Genomic DNA, 22,873 nt, shown 5'->3' with positions numbered 1-22,873 from the left:
AATTGCAAAAACCCTGTTGACAAAGAAGATGGCTAAAAGAAAAAAAGAAAGATGAGAAGTATAGTACTTTTCAGCAGGAATGGACAGAGGAATTCACTTTGTGGAGAGAGCACGTTCTGCAGTGTGTCTAATATGATAAAATGCATCGATGAAATGGTCAAATATGAAGCGGCACTTCGACACACATCATACTACATTTGCATCGAAATAACCAGTGGGGAACAGCAGGAAGAAAGCATGTCAAGAGCTACTGTGCAGACTGCACGCTAGTCAGCAGCAACTCTGTGTTTGGACCCAACAAGGTGACTGGAATTCAGCTAGCTTTGCTGGTGCTTTAGCAATTGTGAGAAACGGAAAGCCATTCACAGATGGGGAGTATGCCAAAACATTCATGCTTGATGTTGCCAATGCATTTTTTGACGACTTTTCAGATAAAGACAAGATAATCAAATGAAAAATAGACATGCCTCTGTTGGCAAGAACTGTTCACGATCGTACCATCATGATGGCAAATCAAATTGAGGCAACACAAGTGAAGGACATAAATGCAGGACCATTCTTTTCATTGCTTTGGATGAGTCAACAGACGTAAGGCATCTATCCCAGTTCAGCGTGATTGCAAGGTATGCTGTCGGTGACACACTACTTGAGGAAAGTCTTGCTGTTTTGCCTGTGAAAGAGACAACAGCAGAGGAGGATTTATTCAAGTCTTTCATTGAGTTCGCTAAAGAAAAAATTCTACCGATGAATAAACTTATTTCGGTGTGTACTGATGGTGCTCTGTGCATGGTGGGGAAAAACAGAGGATCATAGCGCTTCTTTGAGAACATGAAAAGAGACCCATCCTAACTTTTCACTGCATCCTATATCAGGAGGCGCTTTGTGCTCAGATGTGCGGTGAGCAGCTTGGTGAGGTGATGTCACTGGTCATTCAGGTGGTCAACTTTATTGTTGCCTAAGTTTCAAATGATCGCCAGTTTAAAACACTGCTGGATGAAGTTGGGAATAATTATCCTGGTCTGCTTCTGCACAGCAATGTGCGTTGGTTGTCAAGAGGGAAGGTGCTCAGCCGTTTCGTGGTTTGTCTGTGCGAAATCTGCACTTTTCTTGAAATGAAAAACATCAAGCATCCTGAGTTAGCTTACACTGAGTGGCTCTTAACATTCTCTCTCATGGACATGACTGAACATCTGAACCAGTTCAATGTGAAAGTACAAGGAGTTGGAAATTTAGTCTTATCCCGTCAATAAGCAGTGTTTGCATTTGAAAACAAGCTGAAACTCTTCATGTTTGACATTGAAACAGGTGGTTTACTAAACTTTGAAAAACTGGGAGAGTTTAAAGATGCATGCATAGCAAGTGACCCTGCTCAACATCTTGATCTCCAGCAGCTAGCGGGCTTCACTTCTAATCTCGTACAGTCATTCAAAGCTCGCTTTTGACAATTTCGTGAGCGCACTCGTCTTTTTAAGTTCATCACCCATCCACACAAGTGTGCAGTGGACAGTGCCGACCTGAGTTACATCCCTGTTGTCTCCGTCAGAATATTTGAGCTACAAACTGCTGAACTGAAGGCCTCAGACATGTGGGTGAATAAGCTCAAGTCACTGAATGAAGATTTGGAAAGACTTGCACGACAGCAAGCAGAGTTGGCGAGCAAACACAAGTCGGGAGAAATGAAAAAACTTCAACCCATGTACCGGCTGATTGTCAAAACTTGGAATGTGCTTCCTGTCACATACCACACACTGCAGCGTGAGTATGGCTGTACTGATGATGTTTGGCTCTACGTATGCATGTGAGCTGTCTTTTTCACATCTAAAGAGTGTTTAGAACAACCTATGATCACGTTTAATGGATAGAAGTCTTAACGCCTGCATGAAGCTTAACCTCACCACGTATCAACCAGACTACAAAGCCATCAGCAAAACCACGCAGTATCAGAAGTCGCATTAATGGTAAGAAATACTTTATTCATCACTGGTTAAAAACAGCATAACAACGTTATTAAAAAGAATTCAAAGATTTATTGTACTTTAAAAGTGTTGATCTTACATAAAATGAACACATTTACTTGTATTTAGTGTTAAACACATTGTATGGCTCTCACGGAATCACTTTTTAAATATTTGGCGTTCATGGCCAAAAAGGTTCCCGACCCCTGCTTTAACAATACACCTAAGGAAAAAAGAACAAAGCATTCAAATGAAACAGAAAAACTGACAACACAGAAACACAAAGGATTCTAAGAAAATACTAGGAACAACTATATGCCAACAAAATGAATCAATTCCTAGAAACATGCAATTCTCCAAAATTCAATTACACAGAATAAGAAAATCTGAAATGACCAATTACAACTTAAAAAACTAAAGCAAGAATCAAAGAAGTCCCAGGAAATAAAAGTCTTACACTGGAGGGCTTCACAAGCAAATTTTACCAAACATTCAAAGAACGAATACTTATCCTTTTCAAACTACACCAAAAATTTCAAAAGGAGAAAAGACTTTCTCTGTCTAGGAGGCCAGCATATTCCTATTTCCAAAACCAGATATGACACTACAAAATAGGAAAATTATACGCCAATAATATGTGTGATTAACATAAGTGATAAAATTCTTCTTTATTTCCTCTTTTTCACAGAGACAGAGAGACAGAGAGAGGGGTAGGTAGGGTCAGACAGACAGGAAGGGAGAGAGATGAGAAGCATCAATTCTTTGTTGCGGCAGTTTAGTTGTTCATTGATTACTCTCTCATATCTACCTTGACCAGGGGACTATAGCAGAGCGATTGACCCCTTGTTCAGCCAGCGATCCTGGGCTCAAGCCAGTGCCTGTGGACTTCAAGCCAGTGACCTTTGGCCTCCAGCCAGTGACCATGAATCATGTCTATTATCCATCTCAAGACAGGGACCCCACACTCAAACCTGATCACCCCGCACTCAAGCGGTGACCTCAGGACTTTGAACCTGGGTCTTCTGCATCCCAGTCCGACATGCCTTATCCACTGCACCACTGCCTGGTCAGGCAGATGCTAAAATTCTTAACAAAATAAGAGCAAACTGGATCCAGAAATATATTAAAAACTTCAGACACCATAATCTACTAAAATTTATTGTGGTGATTCAAGGTTGGTACAATATTTGCAAATCAATAAACATGATATATCACGTAGACAAAACAAAGGATAAAAATCACATGGTCTCATCAAGAGAGTCAGAAAAAGCATTTGGTAAAACCCAGCACCCACTTATGATAAACACTCTCAGCAAAGTGAGAGCTTAGAGGAATCATAGCTTAATAAAGGACATATATAAGAAACACACAGCCACCCTCATACTCAATGGGAAAAAACTAAGAGCAAAAGTAAAACTGTCATCATTTCCAGAGGGCATTATATTGTACACAGAAAACCCTAAAGACTCTACCAGAAAAGTAGATATAATAAATAAATTTGGCACAGTACAGAGTACAAAACTAATATTTAGAAATTGGTGGCATTTTTATACACCAATAATGAACTATCAGAAAGAGAACTAAGAAAACAATCCCATTTACTATTGCAATCACAACAATAACAAAAAATACGGTACCTAGGAATAAATTTAACCGAGGTAAAAGGCGTGTACATGGAAAATCATATGATGCTCAGGAAATAAACTGAAGAGGAGACAAATAAGTGGAAGCATATACTGTGTTCATGAATAGCAAAATTAACATAGTAATGCCCATACTACACAAAGTAATGTACAGCTTCAACATAATTCCTGTTATAAATACCAAAGGCATTCTCTCACAAATCCAGAACAAATATTCCAAAAAATTTATGAGACCACAACAGATCTCAAATATTCTCAGCAATATTAAGAAGAACAAAGTTGGAGGTATCATATTACTTGTTATTAAATTATATGAAAAGGCCTAGGTTCCAAACAGCATGGTATTGACACAAGAAATGGCATATAAATCACTGGAACAGAATAGAAAGCACAGAAATAAAGCCAAGCCTTTACAGACTATTAATATTTGACACAGGAGGCAAAAACGGACAATGGGTAAAGAAAGTATCTTTAACCAATGGTATTAGGAAAACTGAACAGATACATGTAAAACGAAAATGAAATAAGAAATTAGACTACCAACTCATACCATACAATATACTCAAAATGAATTTAAGATTTAAATTTAGTCCAAGAAGAAAACATACACAGTAAAATTTCAGATATTTCTCATCGTAATATTTTTGCCAATATATCTCCTTGGATAAGAAAAACAGGAAAAAATAAACAAACGGAACTACATCAGAATAAAAAGCTCTTGCACAGCAAAAGAAACCATAAATAAAATAGACAGGAACCCACTGAATGGGAGAATATATTTGCCAATAAAACATATGATAATGGGTTAGTGTCCAAAATACATAGAAAACATACAACTCAACAGTAAGACAAACAACTCAATTAATGGGCCAAGGACCTGAAGAGATACTTCTCCAAAGAGCACATACAGGTGGCCAATTGGCCTATGAGAAAATGCTCAACATCAGTAATCATCAGAGATGCTAATTAAAACTAAATTAGATAGTATCTAATGCCTGTCAGAATGGCTGTCATCAATAAATCAACAAACAAGTGCTGAGGAGGACATGGAGAAAACATTCTCACACACTGTTAGTGGGAATGTAGACTGACGCAGCCACTATAAAAAGCACTATGGAGTTTCTTCAAAAAATAAAAATGGAACTGTTTTTCCATTCATCAATCCCACTTCTGGGAATGTATGTGGAGAAAACCGCAATACTAAATTCCAAGAAACATACGCACCCCTATGTTTACTGCAGCATTATTTACAACCGCCAAAGTACCCATCAGTAAGGAGAGTGGATAACAAGGCTGTCATATGTTTAAACAATGAAATACTACTTGAAAGCAGTGCGTGCTGGAAACAGGATAAGATTCACTAATAGAAAATGTTTAGGCTCTCAGAACAAAGATTAGAAGCCAGCATGTTGCTTGTCTTTTACTTCACCCCCTGAAAACTTCTGCTATTTCCAAGAGTTTTTTTGTACCGGCTAATATCTGAGTAAGGCTAGGGACTGGACTTCCGTCCTTCATTCTGCTGACCGGGGCTGTTGTTTCCCCTCCACCCCTAGAGCATGTCCTCTGGTCTCCAAGTAACTTGTTGTCCCTGCGTCAGGAAAGTATTGTATTATGTTAAGTGAAATAAGCCATGCAGAGAAGAATAAATACCATACAATCTCAGCATATGTGGAATGAACAATCTAATGAACTTACCAACAAAATAGAAACTGAGGCATGATTACTTAGACTGAGAGCTGTCAGAGGGAAGGTGGTTGGGGGGGTGGCTGGATGAAATATGAAGATACCAAGCAAAAGAATGATATCTAAATAATGCATAGACATAGACGATAGTGTGGTGATAGCAGGAGGGAAATGGGTGGGGGCAGGTGCACATGGGCACAACTGGGATAAATGGGGATAGAATTTTCCCTTGGGCATTGGGTGCAGATGCATGTGGAGATGTTTTATTGACTTGTACACTTCAAACCTGTATGGTTTTGTCAACCAACGTCACCCTGATAAATTCAAGAAAATAAAAAAAGGCAAAACACAACAACCCTCTCTTTAGAGCTCATGGCAGAGGACATCTGGCCACCATGAGAGGATGAAAAAGCCTGTGGGCAGGTGAAGTCTGCAGGCAGGCTCTGCTCAGGAATATCTATCATTTCCTTCCCCTCTGCCTCTACCTTTATCTTCTTTCCTAAAATGTAGAAAACGGAATCTCTCATCTGTCGCCTTCCCAGCTCCAAAACAAAACAGCATGGAGCACATATTTCACAGAAGCCTTGAGCAGACTGGGTCCCTGAGTCACAGCAATGAATCTTCCCAACGATTCACACTGGCACTGGAGAGTGAGCAAGAAAAACTTTTGTCACATGAAGTCAGTCAGCTTCAGGGTCCAGGACTGGAGCCTAATCAACCCCAGAACTTCACACATCATGGCCCTTGGGTCATTCCTGACACTCATCATTTACGTATTGTGTGGATGCTTCTGCACTACAACAGCAAGAGATGAGTAAATGCAAAACAGACCACACAGAGCACACCCAGTCCTTCATAAAAAGGTTTGCTTAACCCTAACCTAGTTCACCTTGATTGACACAATGAAAACAAAGTGAGAAAAAACCCAAAGCATTCAGCAAACAGGATTTGACACTAGCAGTAAGACCTTGAGCAAGTTACTGTTATTTTAGTGGCTGTGTGCAAAATTCGGGTATTAACAGTATCTATTCCCTAATGTGTTGTGAGATGAAATTAGTTCTTGCATGTAAAACAGAACCAGGAGGCTTTGGAAGAGGGATGCTGGAGTATCTGAACTAAGGGCAGGGATATGAGCTGGTGCATGGAAAATCACTAAGGCAAAACCTAGCACCGTCTAGACATCTAGTAAATGTTTGTAATTACTATTCCAATTATATAAAAGCAAAATACAATTTAACGGAAATAGACTAGAAGTGAAATAACAAATAATATTAACAGTGATTATGTTTAAAACTATGAACAGCCTGACCAGGCGGTGGCGCAGTGGATAGAGCATTTGACTGGGATGCCGAGGACTCAAGTTCGAGACACCAAAGTCGCCAGCTTGAGCGCAGGCTCATCTGGTTTGAGCAAAAGCTCACCAGCTTGGACCCAAGGTCGCTGGCTCGAGTAAGGGGTTTCTTGGTCTGCTGAAGACCTGCAGTAAAGGCACATATGAGAAAGCAATCAATGAACAACTAAGGTGTTGCAATGCTCAATGAAAAACTAATGATTGATGCTTCTCATCTCTCCATTCCTGTCTGTCTGTCCCTGTCTATACCTCTCTCTGATCTCTGTGTCTGAAAAAAACAAACAAAAAAAACCAAAAAGAAAAAAACCTATGAACAGGCAGGATTTGAAGGTTTTTTCCATTTTTTATGGCATTTTGTGTTGTAAATTTTTCTATGATGAATATATATACACTTTATAATCAGAAAAAAATCAGTTTTTTATAAATGCTACAAAATTTTAGATTTGTCATTTCACAAAACATCTTTAGTTGACATTCTACAAATGACACCATCCAATAATGTCCCAATATTTTCTTCTTGTGAAGAGAGTTTATATATCTATAAAAATAAGATAAAATATGCTAATTATCCATGCACTATTAAGTTTTATTATACAGACATATGTAAGTGAAATTTAATATCATTCAATTATTGGGATAATTGCATGAAATTACTAATGTGATGAAAATAATGCACAGTATTGGGCAATTGGTCACTAGGCCAAAAGTGCCCTTTAAATTGCAATTATGGTGGTAACTCTCTAAACAAAGAAATCAAATCTGTACATGTACTCTGTAAGCTTGATATTTAATTCTCAGTTCATTCTTAATTAGAGAATGCATTTTATCAAATAAGTTTTTTCCTTTTTTATGTTTACTGAGGTGACAGTGGATAACAAAATCATACAGGTTTCAGGTGTACAAATAATTCTCCAAGACAATACCCAAAATGTCTGTCCATCAACATTTATCCCAATCCCCTCCACATAAGCCTGCATCATCCAATTTTGTGTATGTGATATTATTTATGAAATAATTTTTATATCATTAATCTTTCCTAAAAGTTAAAAAAAATAGCAGCATTGGTGACAACAACATCACATTACTACTAGACCTCATCTATCCCACTCTACAAATGTGGCCTTACTAACCTTTTTGCACCTGTAATATTACTTATTTCCAGAAGACTTGTCAGAGAAACTGGATGACCCTCTACTTGAGATATTCGGTCTACTTGATCTATTTGTTTTTTTCCATCTCCAATGTATACAATCAGAATTGAGGTGTCATTTGCTGAGATACCAAATGTTTTCAAAGCTCATGAAATCTAGGGAAACAAAAGACAAAAATCAGTAGTTTTATTTTAGAAGCACCTTCCCATTGGCTGTCTTCCCTGCTGGGGTTCTTATTTTCATACCCGAAGGGTCTCTGCCTACCGTTTATATCTTATGATTCCTTCCTAACATCCACCAGTTCACCTCTAGAGCACTCTGCTGTAAGGGGCACCTCATTTCTATGGAATCAAGCTCAGACTTCCAGCATGACACACAAACAACCCCTGCCTCTGGCCACAGAGCACCCTCAGCCACGTACTCCCGAGTCCCAGCCAGTCAGGACTATTTGGAGATCCCATCACCATTTCACACTTCTTTGCCTCTGCTCACACTCTGGAGCAGTGTTTCCCAACCTTTTTTGTGCCATGCCCCACCTTAACCTTTCTAAAATTTTTATGTCCCCCCCTATGTAACATACATAATTTTTAACATTAAAAAATTGATTTGTTCACTTAATAAACATAAATGATAGGTTCTGGGAAGAAATCACTATGAAATTGTTAACAAAACACAGTAAGTAAAATTTCAAAACATATAATGAAAAACAGAAATTTAAATTCCAAATAATTTTAATACAGATTTTTCTATATTAATTTATTATTTTCATTTAGTGTGATCCTTGCGCTTGATGCTTGCTGCACAGAGATTTTATATTAGGTTCCAATTTGGTTAGCTTTAGTCTCAAGTCTCCACGTTGTGTTATATCCAGCCGATTTCTTTTTTTTACCAGTAAATCATTTACAGCACTAAATCCACATTCAGCTAAAAATGAAGATGGAAATGGTAGCAATAGTTTTCTTGCACATTTGGTTGAATTTGGGTATTTGATTTCTGTTTCCTCACAAAGCCATGCCATTGCTCCTTTGATATTAAATAAAGCTTTAACTGACTCATCATTTTGCAATTCTGCGAGTTCTTCTTGATACTGCATATTTGATATATCAGACAAATCCACTAACATTGGCTGCATCATCCATGTTGGGAAATCAATTTGTTTTAAATCAGAAAATCTTTCTTTTAAATCAGCCAATAGAATATTCAAATGATTGACAATAACAAGTAAAGCGGTATCAGTTACTTCACATTTTTGGAGCCAATGAAACTGTTTAAAGTTTTTGTTGTTAATATGTTTCTGACATAACTCAATATTGGTAATGAAACCAAATATCTTTCCTTTTGCTTCGACAAGTTTTATTTGTTCCTTGAAGTTGCTTATTTAATATAATATTTAGTTTTTCAAAGATATCGGCTAAATAACTCACAAATGCTTTACTATCTATTGTTAACAGATACTTCATTTCAGGTTTGTCGCTTAAAAAATCACTAAGAGTATCTAAGTAGTTTTTTAGCTTATTATATATATCTTTGGAGGTAGTGGTGCTTTCTAATCTTTTACAGAACAACATTTCTTCAGCAAAATGTCCTTTATCAATATATCTTACGTAAGTTATCAATACTGCCTCACTGTCTCTCAAAGTTGATTCATCCATTTGCAAGGAGAATTTTCTTGTTTTCAGCTTTTCAATAAGTTGTTTTTCAATATCCTCACTCATTTCATCTATTCTGCTAACAGAGTTGTTACTGAGTGGCATAGCTTTTACATCTTTGTCATCTTTTTCAAGAACCTTTTAAGAAATGCTGATATTGACGGTTTTATTAAATTCTCTCCTATAGTGTGATTTTCTCCAGTTTTAGCGATGAATAAAGATATTTGATAACGAGCCTCAAGAACATGATTATTAGTTGAAGTATGAGCAGTAAATAGAGACTTTAATGTTCTTTTTTCAAAATTTTTCTTTAAAGTTTTAAAGTAACTCAAATCTGAATTAATATGAGCACTATGTTTCGCCTTCAAATGCGCCTCAAGACGACCTCATTTCATTGATTCGTTGGTCTAGCATTGCTGGCATAAAAGACAAAAAGGAACCCACTCATCGTGAACAGTGAGCATGAACCCAAATTTTAAATATTCCTCCGAATATTGATGAGTTTTTTTCTTGCTTGCACCACTCATTTTACTATGGGCTATAATAAAAATAAGATCAATTAAAAACTAATATTAAAATATGTGTTAAAATATATTCAATGTGACAGAGTAAACGTATACTAAAAATTCATATTTATTTAAATGTATATAACACATTCACTACACTACCACCGCAAATCAAAAGGTATCTATATTTTTTCCACTTGACAAAATTTTCTGGAAAGTTATGCTTCTAAAATTAAAATTGTTGTGCATGCACTATTATAGCCCCAATAATATTTATAAAATATTAGTGCTTTCTAGCCCCAATGCAAGTACTTAGTAAAGAGTTTAATATTGATAAAAATAAAATCAAATACTTACCAATTACATCTATACAATATATATATGTATATTTATTAAATCAACGAGCTTTTACAAGTTTTGACTGACACTTATTTCAAATTAACACCAACTGAATGATGTGAAACACTACAGAAGTTGCGATGGGCCAATTAGGTGAGAATAACTGCGTTGTTTAGCGAGTTTTTAAAACGTCCGGGGTTCCCCGCGGCAGACGGCACGCTCCACGGTGAACCCAGGACGAAGTTTACTTGACGACGCCAATCACCCAGTTGATATTTTGGTCTCGTCAAATGAAATTATACTTAATAATTATTTACCGCAATTATTTAAGAATTGCATTTTTTGTTAAATTTGGCACCGATATCTAGCATTGCATTTAAATGGCCTGGGGTGAAAGAGTTAAAGTCGTGTCGAGTCCATTTTCAAATTGCCCCCCTTAACTATCGAATTGCCCCCCTGTGGGGCGTGGGCCCCACATTGGGAAACACCGCTCTGGAGTGTCCTCATTCTTCAAAGTCCAGTTCAAATGTCACTCCCCACAGCACCCTCCTTACAGAATCAGTTGTTCTTCGCTGTTCCCAGAGATGTGAATTATTATTCCCATTAACCATTTATCATTATCAACTGAACTTCTATCTTCTTCATCTGCCTATCTCAGAAATACACTTGTTTCTTCTCTTTCTGACACTGTAAGTGCAATGGGGACAAACTCAATAGATGTTTATTAAATTAGTTTATTTCAAATGATATAAAAAACAAAACAGTAACTATGTCATAATTTTTTCCTCCAGGACCTGAAGAATTCTATTACCATGCATTTTGTAACTATTTCAAATATCTATATTTTAAATCGTACTACACATTTCCAATTTTTTCTTTTGATGATATCTGTACCTAATGGTGTGAATAAGAGTAGATTAGAAATATGAAAACTTTATCAGCAAAGTTTATTTTTTATTTTCATGTGCCACAAAAGAAATGTCTTTAGCTCAATAACTGATTACTATCAGTATCTCAACCACAAACTTCTTGTGCACTGAGTGTGTGAATAAGCATGTGATAAGGGCTGTTGTATGTACCAGGCAGGCTTCCGTTATACGGAAAAGACGTGGATTCTATCCTTAAAGAGATTAAAGGATGCATATGACAGCACAGAAATATCCACACCTACTGTTTTATCAGTTTGATTTCGGTATCATTTAGAGGAATCTTTCTGTTCCTATGTACATAAAATTAAACACACTTCACTTAGTGAAACTTTTATATGTGTAGTGACTCCAAAGCTTATTTTTCTAATAAAAGGCAATGCTAAACTTTAACTCTCTGTCCAACCTCTCTTCACTATTATTCTGTTTTGTTATTAACAATAGGCTTATGGGAATTTCGCCAGCAACTCAACGCTGAAGAACTCACGCCTCATCATGACAAGGTCAAGAAAAGCAAAATGAGTAAAATCCATATTAATTACATTGTTATTTGGGAACAGGTTGAAAATAATTTCAGTAGGTAGAGTTCTTGTCTTCATTTTTCCTGGTTTGTAGAGATGAACTGCTTTGTTTGTTGCCACAAGTATCTGAAATGGATCGATGATCTACTGAAGAGAAGAAAGAGAATTAGTTACACACAGAATCTGGGGTACTCTGCAGATGCACACCCCATTCGATGGTAACTGCAGTCAGGCTGTTTTACCTCATCACAATTCCTATAAACTATACTTTCAAAACAGATCGCAACACCCGGGTTTCAGAAAATCATAAAATTTTAAAGCTTCAAAACTCTTAAATAGTTAAAAATTTAAATATAACATTTATGAAGGGCTAATATTATTGGAAAGATTACATTCTAAACATTTTATACTTGCAATGTTTTTTTAAAATCTCAAACCAACCCTATGTAATCTGTATTCTTATTCATCAGCAGTGGATGAGGAAATGAAGGCGACGGATCTCTGGGTATGAATGCCAGCTCTGACACTCACCAACAAGAGAACTCAGGCAAATTCCTTCGTGTTTCATCTGTCAGATGCAGGTAATCAGCACACACTCCACGGATTTAGGTGACCAGTACAACTAAAGCCCTTAGGATGATGCCGGGAACAGAGTAAACACTATATAAAGGTCGGCTACCATCTGGGCAAAGTCATAATAATCGGAAGAGTGGAGATGAAGTCTGTGTAAGCTGACTCCACAGTGTGTGCTCTCGGCACCATGCAATGTATTCTTTGCAGAGATGGGCACCTGTCATTCTGAAGCCAGGCCACTACCTTTCCAATTTCCTAGCGTAGGGGCCTGACACTTCAGCTTCTATTCAGTTTAATTCAAGGCTGCCCAAATCTGACTCCACTCCACAGCTTGGACAAAAGGCAAACCTTGTGAAAAATAACCTCATGAAAAACTAACATGTTCTGAAATGTCCCGAATCTCTCATCAATAGTACTTACCATTGTAGGGTTGGTTTATTTTTATATTTATTTTTTAATGGGGCAACATCAATAAATCAGGATACATATATTCAAAGATAACAAGTCCAGGTTATCTTGTCGTTCAATTATGTTGCATAACCATCACCCAAAGTCAGATTGTCCTCTGTCACCTTCTATCTAGTTTTATTTGTGCCCCTCCCCCTCTCTCTCTCCCTCTCCCCCTTCCCCCCGTAACCACCACACTCTTATCAATGTCTCTAGTTTCACTTTTATGTCCCACCTACTTATGGAGTAATGCAGTTCCTGGTTTTTTCTGATTTACTTATTTCACTTCGTATAATGTTATCAAGATCCTACCATTTTGCTGTAAATGATCCAATGTCATCATTTCTTATGGCTGAGTAGTATTCCATAGTGTATATGTGCCACATCTTCTTTATCCAGTCATCTATTGACGGGCTTTTTGGTTGTTTCCATGTCTTGGCCACTGTGAACAATGCTGCAATGAACATGGGGTTGCATGTATCTTTACGTATCAATGTTTCTGAGTTTTTGGGGTATATACCCAGTAGAGGGATTGCTGGGTCATAAGGTAGTTCTATTTTCAGTTTTTTGAGGAACCACCATACTTTCTTCCATAATGGTTGTACTACTTTACATTCCCACCAACAGTGTATGAGGGTTCCTTTTTCTCCACAGCCTCTCCAACATTTGCTATTACCTGTCTTGTTAATAATAGCTAATCGAACAGGTGTGAGGTGGTATCCCATTGCCGTTTTGATTTGCATTTCTCTAATAACTAAAGAAGATGAGCACCTTTTCATATATCTGTTGGCCATTTGTATTTCTTCCTGAGAGAAGTGTCTGTTCATGTCCTTTTCCCATTTTTTTATTGGATTGTTTGTTTGTTTGTTGTTGAGTTTTATGAGTTCTTTGTATATTTTGGATATTAGGCCCTTATCTGAGCTGTTGTTTGAAAAGATCATTTCCCATTTAGTTGGCTGTCTGTTTATTTTGTTATCAGTTTCTCTTGCTGAGCAAAAACTTCTTAGTCTGATGTAGTCCCATTCATTAATTTTTGCCTTCACTTCTCTTGCCTTTGAAGTCAAATTCATAAAATGCTCTTTAAAAGCCAGGCCCATGAGTTTAGTACCTATGTCTTCTTCTATGTACTTGATTGTTTCAGGTCTTATGTTTAGATCTTTGATCCATTTTAAGTTAATTTTAGTACAGGGGGACAAACTGTAGTCCAGTTTCATTCTTTTGCATGTGGCTTTCCAGTTTTCCCAGCACCATTTATTGAAGAGGCTTTCTTTTCTCCATTGTGTGTTGTTGGCCCCTTTATCAAAAATTATTTGACTATATATATATGTGGTTTTATTTCTGGATTTTCTATTCTGTTCCATTGGTCTGAGTGTCTATTTTTCTGCCAATATCATGCTGTTTTGATTGTCGTGGCCCTATAATATAGTTTGAAGTCAGGTATTTTAATGCCCCCAGCTTCATTCTTTTTCTTTAGTATTGCTTTGGCTATTCGGGTTTTTTTATAGTTTCATATAAATCTGATGATTTTTTGCTCCATTTCTTTAAAAAATGTCATTGGAATTTTGATGGGAATTGCATTAAATTTGTATATTGCTTTGGGTGATATGGCCATCTTGCTTATATTTATTCTTTCTAACCAAGAACAAGGTATATTCTTCCATCTCATTATATCTTTTTCGATTTCCCTTAACAATAGTTTATAGTTTTCATTATATAAGTCCTTTACATACTTTGTTATGTTTATTCCTAAGTATTTTAATTTTTTTGTTGCAGTCGTGAAGGGGATTATTCTTTTGAGTTCATTCTCAAATGTTTCATTGTTGGCATATAGAAAGGCTATTGTCTTCTGTATGTTAATTTTCTATCCTGCGACCTTACTGTATTGGCTTATTGTTTCTAGTAGTCTTTTTGTGGATTCTTTTGGGTTTTCGATGTATAGGATCATATCATCTGCAAAAAGTGATACCTTTACTTCTTCTTTTCCGATATGGATGCCTTTTATTTCTTTGTCTTGTCTGATTGCTGTGGCTAGAACCTCTAGTACCACATTAAATAAGAGTGGAGAGAGTGGACAACCCTGTCTTGTTCCTGATTTAAGGGGGAAAGCCTTCAGTTTTGTGCTATTTAATATGATGTTAGCTGATGGTTTATCATATATGGCCTTTATCATGTTGAGATATTTTCCTTCTATACCCATTTTGTTGAGAGTCTTAGACATAAAATTGTGTTGTATTTTATCGAAAGCCTTTTCTGCATCTATTGATAAGATCATGTGGTTTTTCTTCTTTGTTTTGTTGATATGGTGTATTATGTTAACCGTTTTACGTATGTTGAACCATTCTTGAGATTCTGGGATGAATCCCATTTTATCATGATGTATTATTTTTTTAATATGTTGTTGTATTTGATTTGCTAGTATTTTGTTTAGTATTTTAGCATCTGTATTCATTAGAAATATTGGTCTGTAGTTTTCTTTTTTTGTGCCATACTTGCCTGGTTTTGGAATGAGGGTTATTTTGCCTCATAAAATGTGTTTGGAAGTATTGCTTCTTCTTCAATTTTTTGGAAGACTTTCAGTAGAATAGGAACCAAGTCTTCTTTGAATGTTTGATAAAATTCGCTGGTGTAGCCGTCAGGGCCTGGACTTTTATTTTTGGGGAGGTTTTTAATGTTTTTTTCTAATTCTTCTCTAATAATAGGTCTGTTTAGGCTTTCTGCTTCTTCTTGACTCAGTCTAGGAAGGTTGTATTGTTCGAGGAATTTATCCATTTCTTCTAGGTTGTTGAATTTGGTGGCATAAAGTTTTTCATAGATTTCTACAACAATTCTCTGTATATCTACGGTGTCCATGATGATTTCTCCTCTTTCATTTTGGATTTTGTTTATATGAGTTCTTTATCTTTCTTCCTTGGTAAGTCTTGCCAAGGGTTTGTCTATTTTGTTGATCTTTTCAAAGAACCAGTTCCTTGTTCTACTAATTTTTTCTATAGATTTTCTGTTCTCTATTTCATTTATTTCTGCTCTGATTTTTATTATCTCCATTCTTCGGCTGGTTTTGGGTTGTCTTTGTTCTTCTTTTTCTAGTTCCTTAAGGTGTGAAGTTAAGTGGTTCACTTGGGCTCTCTCTTGTTTGTTCATATATACCTGAAGTGATATGAACTTCCCTCTTATCACTGCTTTTGCTGCATCCCATAGATTCTGATATGTCGTATTGTCATTTTCATTAGTCTGTATATATCTTTTGATCTCTGCACTTATTTCTTCTTTGACCCATTCATTTTTTAAAAGTATGTTGTTTAGTTTCCACATTTTTTTTCCTCTTTTTTGCAGTTGAATTCTAGTTTCAAGGCTTTATGATCAGAAAATATGCTTGGTACAACTTAGATTTTTCTGAATTTGCTGATGTTGTTTTTGTGGCCCAACATATGGTCAATTCTTGAGAATGATCCATGTACACTGGAGAAAAATGTATACTCAGTCACTTTGGGATGAAATGTCCTGTAGATGTCTATCATATCCAGGTACTCTAGTGTTTAGTTTAAGGCCACTATATCTTTGTTGATTCTCTGTTTGGATGACCGATCTAGAGCCGTCAGCGGTGTATTGAGGTCTCCAAGTATGATTGTATTTTTGTCAGTTTTTGTTTTAAGGTAAATAAGTAGCTGTCTTATATATTTTGGTGCTCCTTGGTTTGGTACATATATATTAAGAATTGTTATGTCTTCTTGATTCAGTTTCCCCTTAGCCATTATGAAATGGCCATTTTTGTCTCTGAGTAGTTTTTTTTGTCTTGTAGTCAGCATTATCAGATATGAGTATTTCTATGCCTGCTTTTTTTTGAATGTTATTTGCTTGGAGTATTGTTTTCCAGCCTTTCACTTTGAATTTGTTTTTATCCTTGTTCCTTAGATGAGTTTCCTGTAGGCAGCATACAGTTGGATTTTCTTTTTTAATCCATTCTGCTACTCTCTGCCTTTTTATTGGTGAGTTTAATCCGTTTACATTTAGTGTAATTATTGACACTTGTGAGTTCCCTATTGCCATTTTATATATTGCTTTCTGTTAGTTTTGTGTCTTGTTTGATCCTTCCCTTTCGTTTTTCTATCTTTTGTTTTTATTTGGTTGTATTCCATACATCTTTCCTCTGTAGCTTCTTTTTAATCTCATGTGCTTCTGTGGTGGTTTTTTCAATGGTGGTTACCTTTAAGTAATGAAAAGGGTTCCTACCCTGTTCATTGTAGCGCACTATATTGTGAGTACTTTTGCACTCCATCGTCCTTTGCTACTGTTAATCTCCATCCTCTTCCCCCCCTTTATTTTTGTTGTCGTCGCAGTTTAAATTTGATTTTTTTTTTTTCATTTTTCTGAAGCTGGAAACAGGGAGGGACAGTCAGACAGACTCCCGCATGCGCCCGACAGGGATCCACCCGGCACACCCACCAGGGGCGTTGCTCTGCCCACCAGGGGGCGATGTTCTGCCCATCCTGGGCATCGCCATGTTGCGACCAGAGCCACTCTAGCGCCTGGGGCAGAGGCCACAGAGCCATCCCCAGCGCCCGGGCCATCTTTGCTCCAATGGAACCTTGGCTGCAGGAGGGGAAGAGAGAGATAGAGAGGAAAGTGCGGCGGAGGGGTGGAGAAGCAAATGGGCGCTTCTCCTGTGTGCCCTGGCCGGGAATCGAACCCGGGTCCTCCGCACGCTAGGCCGACACTCTACCGCTGAGCCAACCGGCCAGGGCTTTAAATTTGATTTTATTGTGTTCTTCTTGGAGCTTTTACTTGTGGCTTTGTTTTTTTTTTTTTTTTTGTTTGTTTGTTTTTTTTTGTTCTTTGTATCTGATTGGAGAACCAGATTTAGTTATTCCTGGAGTGGGGGTTTTCTGATGATAAATTCCCTCATCTTTTCTGTATCTGTGAATGTTTTAATTTCTCCTTCATATTTAAAGGATAGCTTTGATGGGTATAGTATTTGTGGCTGAAACTTGGTCTCTTTCAGCACTGTAAATATTGTGGTCCACTCTCTTCTAGCTTGTAGAGTCTGCTGAGAAATCTGATGATAATCTAATGGGCCTTCCTTTATATGTTATATTCTTCTTTTCCCTGGTTGCCTTGAGAATTTTTTTTTTTTTTTGCCATTGGTTTGTGCCAATTTCATTATGATGTGCCTTGGAGTAGGTTTGTTGGGGTTAAGAAAACTTGGAATTCTGTTTGCTTCTTGAATTTGAGGCTTTAGTTCATTCCATAGGCTTGGGAAGTTTTCATCTATTATTTGTTTGAGTATGTTCTCCATTCCATTTTCTCTCTCTTCTCCCTCTGATATACTTATTATTCTTATGTTATTCTTTTTGATGGAGTCAGATAATTCTTGTAGGGTTACCTCATTTTTTTTAATTTTTGAGTCTCTTTCTTCTTCTCTCTGTTGTGCCTCAAGTTGCTTGTCTTCTATTTCACTAATTGTCTCTTCTATCTGGCCTGTTCTATTAGCTAAGCTTGTTACCTCATTTTTCATCTTGTGAATTGAGTTTTTCATCTCTGCTTGATTTGTTTTTATAGTTTCAATTTCCTTGGAAATATATTCTTTGTGTTTGTTGAGTTGTTTTCTGAACTCTTTAAATTGCCTTTCTGTGCTTTCTTGTATATCTCGGAGGATTTTTAAGATTTCTATCTTCAATTCTCTGTCATTTACTCCAAGTTTTCCAATATATTAAACGTTTTCTCCGTAGATTTTTCCTCATCTAGCTGTGTTAACTCTCTTTCTTTTGTATCCATGATATTCGATTTTCTCTTCCGTAATGGCATCTGAGGGTGATTTTAATGAGATTTAATAAAGAATAAAAAGTTAAAAAAATAAAAAATCGAAGAGTGGTTTTTTTTAAATTAATGATGTAATAAAGAAAATTTAAATAAAATAAAAATTAAAAAATAGAAAATTATTCCCCCCCTCCTTTTTCCTCTCCTCTCCTCTCCCCTCTTTCTTGAGAAAATCTTGTGGTGAACTGTGAATTATATTATACTATATAGAACAAACAATACCTGTAATGTAGGGCCTGAATTGGGGAGAAGTAATAAAGGGGCAAAAAAAGGGGTGTATGGACCCACAAAAAGCAAATAAGAAAAAGAATTTGGGTCAAGAATAAAATTATTTGCTTTTAGGTGTTGGTTGACTAAGAGTTATGATGAGAGGAATAAGAGGGAAACAGGAAATGGGGGACAAATTAAAAAATTACTATTGTATTTAGTGGAACAAGAACTAGATAAAATGGAGAGCCAGGGATGGGAGCACTGCTAGTGTGTTTAAAAGGTGAAGTAAAACCCCCCCAAAATGCCACAAACATAAGTTTGAGTCCCAGATAAGATATTGCTCGTTATTGAGGTTTGAATGAGAGGAGACGTAAAGGAGAAAGGAAGAGACTAATATAGAGGGAGAAAAGAAAGAGAGAGAGAGAAGAAAAAGAGGGAACCACTAAAAGAATAAAAAAGAAAAAAGAGGAGAGACAGAGAGAGAGTTAAGGGTTTTGGAGAGCAACCCTCATAGAGAGAAAGGAAGAGGAAAGAAAAGATAATGGGAGATGTAACACTGATGGGTAGTGTAGTTCAAGGAGAGGAGAGAGTAAGACCGGCAGAGAGTTAAACGACCAAATTGGAGGAGGAAAAAAAAAAATATCAAGAATGAAGATAAGAGAAACAAACGAACAAATATAATAAAATGGGATAGGTTATAAAGTCTGCATATTATTCTTGATTTTGAGAGGTTATCTTCTTGCTTTTTCCTTTCTCTCCCTCTTCCTGGTTGGTGACTCTGTACCCCGGGTTCTGCCCCTTTGGCACGCTCAGGTAGAGGTTTGCAGTTGATAAGTCTCTATGGTGATGTCATGTATTGTGCTTTAGTCTCGTTGGCAGTCGAGGCTCATTAGCATTTATAGGCTCCGACAGTGAGAGAGTCCGTGTTCCTGGAGCCTTTCTCCTAGTCTTTCCTTCCTCAATTAGTAGCCTGATAATCCAGCTATGGGGTTGCTGCTGCCTCTGCCTGGATAGTAAGAGGCTCAAAGAGCTGGCAACTCCCCACTCTATTCCCACTCAGCACAGGGCTCTGGGTAAGGCTCAGTCAGTCAGAGCTGCTAGCATAATCAGGCGAGGCTTCTGCCCACTCAAAGACCTCTAGCTCTGCCACTCTGTCCGGTAACACGGGAGGGCGCCCTCTCCCGGGGCGCTTGTAGGAAACTCTTGCTCACTATCTGTGCGTGCAGACCAGGATATCAGGCCAGAAGTCTCACACTCTGAGTGAAACCCTCGTCCGCACGGAAAAGTTCCAGCGTTGGAATTGGCTCTCGCTCCATTCCCATGCGCAGCTTTTTCAAGGCGCTGGGCGGCCCGAGATTCCGCTTTTGGCCCACACAGAGGCCCCTGACTCTGCTCCTCTGTGGGATAACACAGGTGCACACTGCTGAGGCACTCAGAGGAATCTCTCACTCACTATCTGCGCGCAGACCAGGATATCGGGCCAGCAGTCTCACCCTCTGAGTGAAACCCCCACATGCACAGAAAAGTTCCAGCGTTGGAATTAGTTCTCGCTCCCTCCCTGTTCGCGGCTTTCCCAGAGCACTGTGGCAGTCCGGAGATTCCACCTTCAGCCCACACAAAGGCCTCTGACTCTGCCTCTCTGTGGGACAACGCAGGCACCTACTACAGGGGCTTGGAAGGAATCTCTCGCCCACTATCAGCGCGTGCTGACCCAGAGATCGGGGAAAATGGCTACCCCACTTGTCTTTCTTTGTCTGGGTTTGGCGCGAGTGTTAGCTTGTATTGCCTGGGTTGACACAGGAACAGTTTTTCCTCGGCTTGGATCTCCGTTCCTCAGCCTGGTTCGGCCGTTTGTGCCGCGGCCTGGATCTATTCACCCCCTTTGCCTGCCTTAGTTTCTATATTCTCAGTTCTCAGTGAAAGCCGTCCTGTTTGGGTTAGAGAGGAAGGCGGAGCATTTCTTACTCCCTATTTCCCCCGGGGTTTGACCATATATCTAGCCAATCTTTCGCTCGACCATACACCTTTGGGTGTGTTGTGAAGCATCTGAAGGCTCCAAGGATAGGTTTTTCTGTCTCTGGTTGAAGATCTTGGTGAGCTTATAGGGAGATTTATCAGTATCGCTTCCTACCGCTCCATCACTCTGACGTCATCTCCACCATAATAAATCTTTATAAAGCAACTTACTATTGAATATATAGTTAAATGTATCTTTTTATTTATATTTTGGTTGCTCTGCTACCGCCCACCATAAAAGCAGGAATGCCCACTAGTGGGCGGTAGGGTCCAGGTTGACTACCACTGGTCTACACACATTGGGGCTGCCTACACACCCACATTTACTGCATTTCACTACTTGTTGTGCATATTTTACTGAATACCTTCTCTGTTCATATGTACTGGCTAGGAATTCCTTCAGTGTTACGTGCCATTTTTGGCTGATTTTTGGCTTATAGTATTCACTAAAATAAAATACCCATATTCAATTTTAAAGTGTTATATGTATAAAACAGAACTTAAATTATTAGTGAATTATTGTTCTTTGGTGCTTGCTGCATGCCTGAGCTCTCATTGATATCTATATTTTTATTTCCAGTTCTGTGATTTTTTCATGATTTTTCTCTTTGTCTTTCCAGTACTTATAATATCTCCACCTGTATAAAATTAGATGTAATTTATCACTTATTGATGTTTGAATTATTAATGTTATTATAACCATTTGATAGATGAGAAGCCACAGCTCAGAGAGTTTATATAACACTTTCTTTCTAAATTCACTTCTTGGGCCTAAGCAAGGAGTGGCACAGTGGATATAGCATCAGCCAGGGATACTGAGGAACCAGGTTAAATATTCCGGGATCTCTGGCTTCAGTGTAGGCTCACCACCTTGAGTGTGTGGTAGCCAGATAGAGTGTGGGGTCATAGATATGACCCTATGGTTGCTGGCATGAGCTCAAAGGCCACTGGCTTAAAGCCTGGGTTCAGTGGTTGAGGGAAAGCAAAGATTTTCAATAGTAGCAGAAGAAAAGTATAGGGTCTAATGCTCAGTGGACGGCACAATTAAGTTGATTTTAGCAAATGTTTATGTGACTAGACTAGGAGGGAAAGTAAGACAAAAATAGGGTATCACTAGGAAACACATGCTGGCTTGACCAAGGGGTCACTGGCTTGCCTGGAACACCTGTGGTCAAGGCATGTATGAGAAAGCAGTCAATGAACAACTAAAAAGCTGCAACACAGAATTGATATTTCTCATCTCCCTTCCTGTATGTTTGCCCCTCTCTCTTTCTCTTATTACAAAAATGAATAAATAAAATTGAATTAAAATAAAACAAATGCACTTCTGGAGAATCTCAATCTCAGATAGTCATTTGAGGTAGGTACAGAAACTCAATTCTAAGAGAGAAAGAATAATTTATATATATATATATTAACTAACAGGGACAGAGAGAGAGTCAGAGAGAGGAACAGACAGGGACAGAGAGACAGGAACGGAGAGAGATGAGAAGCATCAATCATCAGTTTTTCACTGCAAGACCTTAGCTGTTCATTGATTGCTTTCTCGTATGTGCCTTGACCACAGGCCCTCAGAAGACCAAGTAATCCCCTGCTCAAGCCAGCGAGCTTGGGTCCAAGCTGGTGAGCTTTTTGCTCAAACCAGATGAGCCCACACTCAAGCTGGCAACCTCAGGGGTCTCAAACCTGGGTCCTCTGCATCCCAGTCCGATGCTCTATCCACTGCGCCACTGCCTTGTCAGGCAGGAAGAATAACTTTCTAAATTTACAAACTAAACTCAGCTCTATGTGAATTTTAGCAAATACCATGTGTACTGTTCAGGCAAAACAAAAGCTGAAATTACATAAGTGAAAGCTGCAATATTTCTAAGGTACAAAAAAGCACCTGTATTAGAAGTTTTATTGCACTCAGATTTTGTCTCAGAGCAGAGTCCTGGCAGGAAAGTCGGATCCTTAGGTTATGGAACCTGGTGATAATACTAACATAGTGAAAGAATATGAACAAGTCTATTTGACCTCTCTGATCCTAAATTTCCTCACTCATAGGATGACAATGTTAAAACAGAGACTCTGTACAACTGATGGTTCTAAA

The 22,873-nt window shown here is 37.9% G+C and overlaps 1 long non-coding RNA gene across 1 annotated transcript; it reads right to left on the bottom strand.

Annotated features, from left to right (window-relative positions):
* Positions 1-4,592: 4,592 nt before the first annotated feature.
* On the bottom strand, positions 4,593-12,351 carry LOC136400788 (uncharacterized). Its single transcript, XR_010750391.1, has 4 exons — positions 12,256-12,351; positions 11,746-11,871; positions 7,763-7,938; positions 4,593-5,186 (listed from the first exon to the last, which is right to left on the bottom strand). It is a non-coding gene; the product is annotated as an uncharacterized lncRNA (long non-coding RNA).
* Between the last annotated feature and the right edge of the window lie 10,522 nt (positions 12,352-22,873).

This window comes from Saccopteryx leptura, chromosome 3 (genome assembly GCF_036850995.1).
Source record: "Saccopteryx leptura isolate mSacLep1 chromosome 3, mSacLep1_pri_phased_curated, whole genome shotgun sequence".
NCBI lineage: Eukaryota > Metazoa > Chordata > Mammalia > Chiroptera > Emballonuridae > Saccopteryx > Saccopteryx leptura.
Note: the sequence above shows the minus strand (reverse complement) of the source record. Positions and strands in the feature narration are given on the sequence as shown.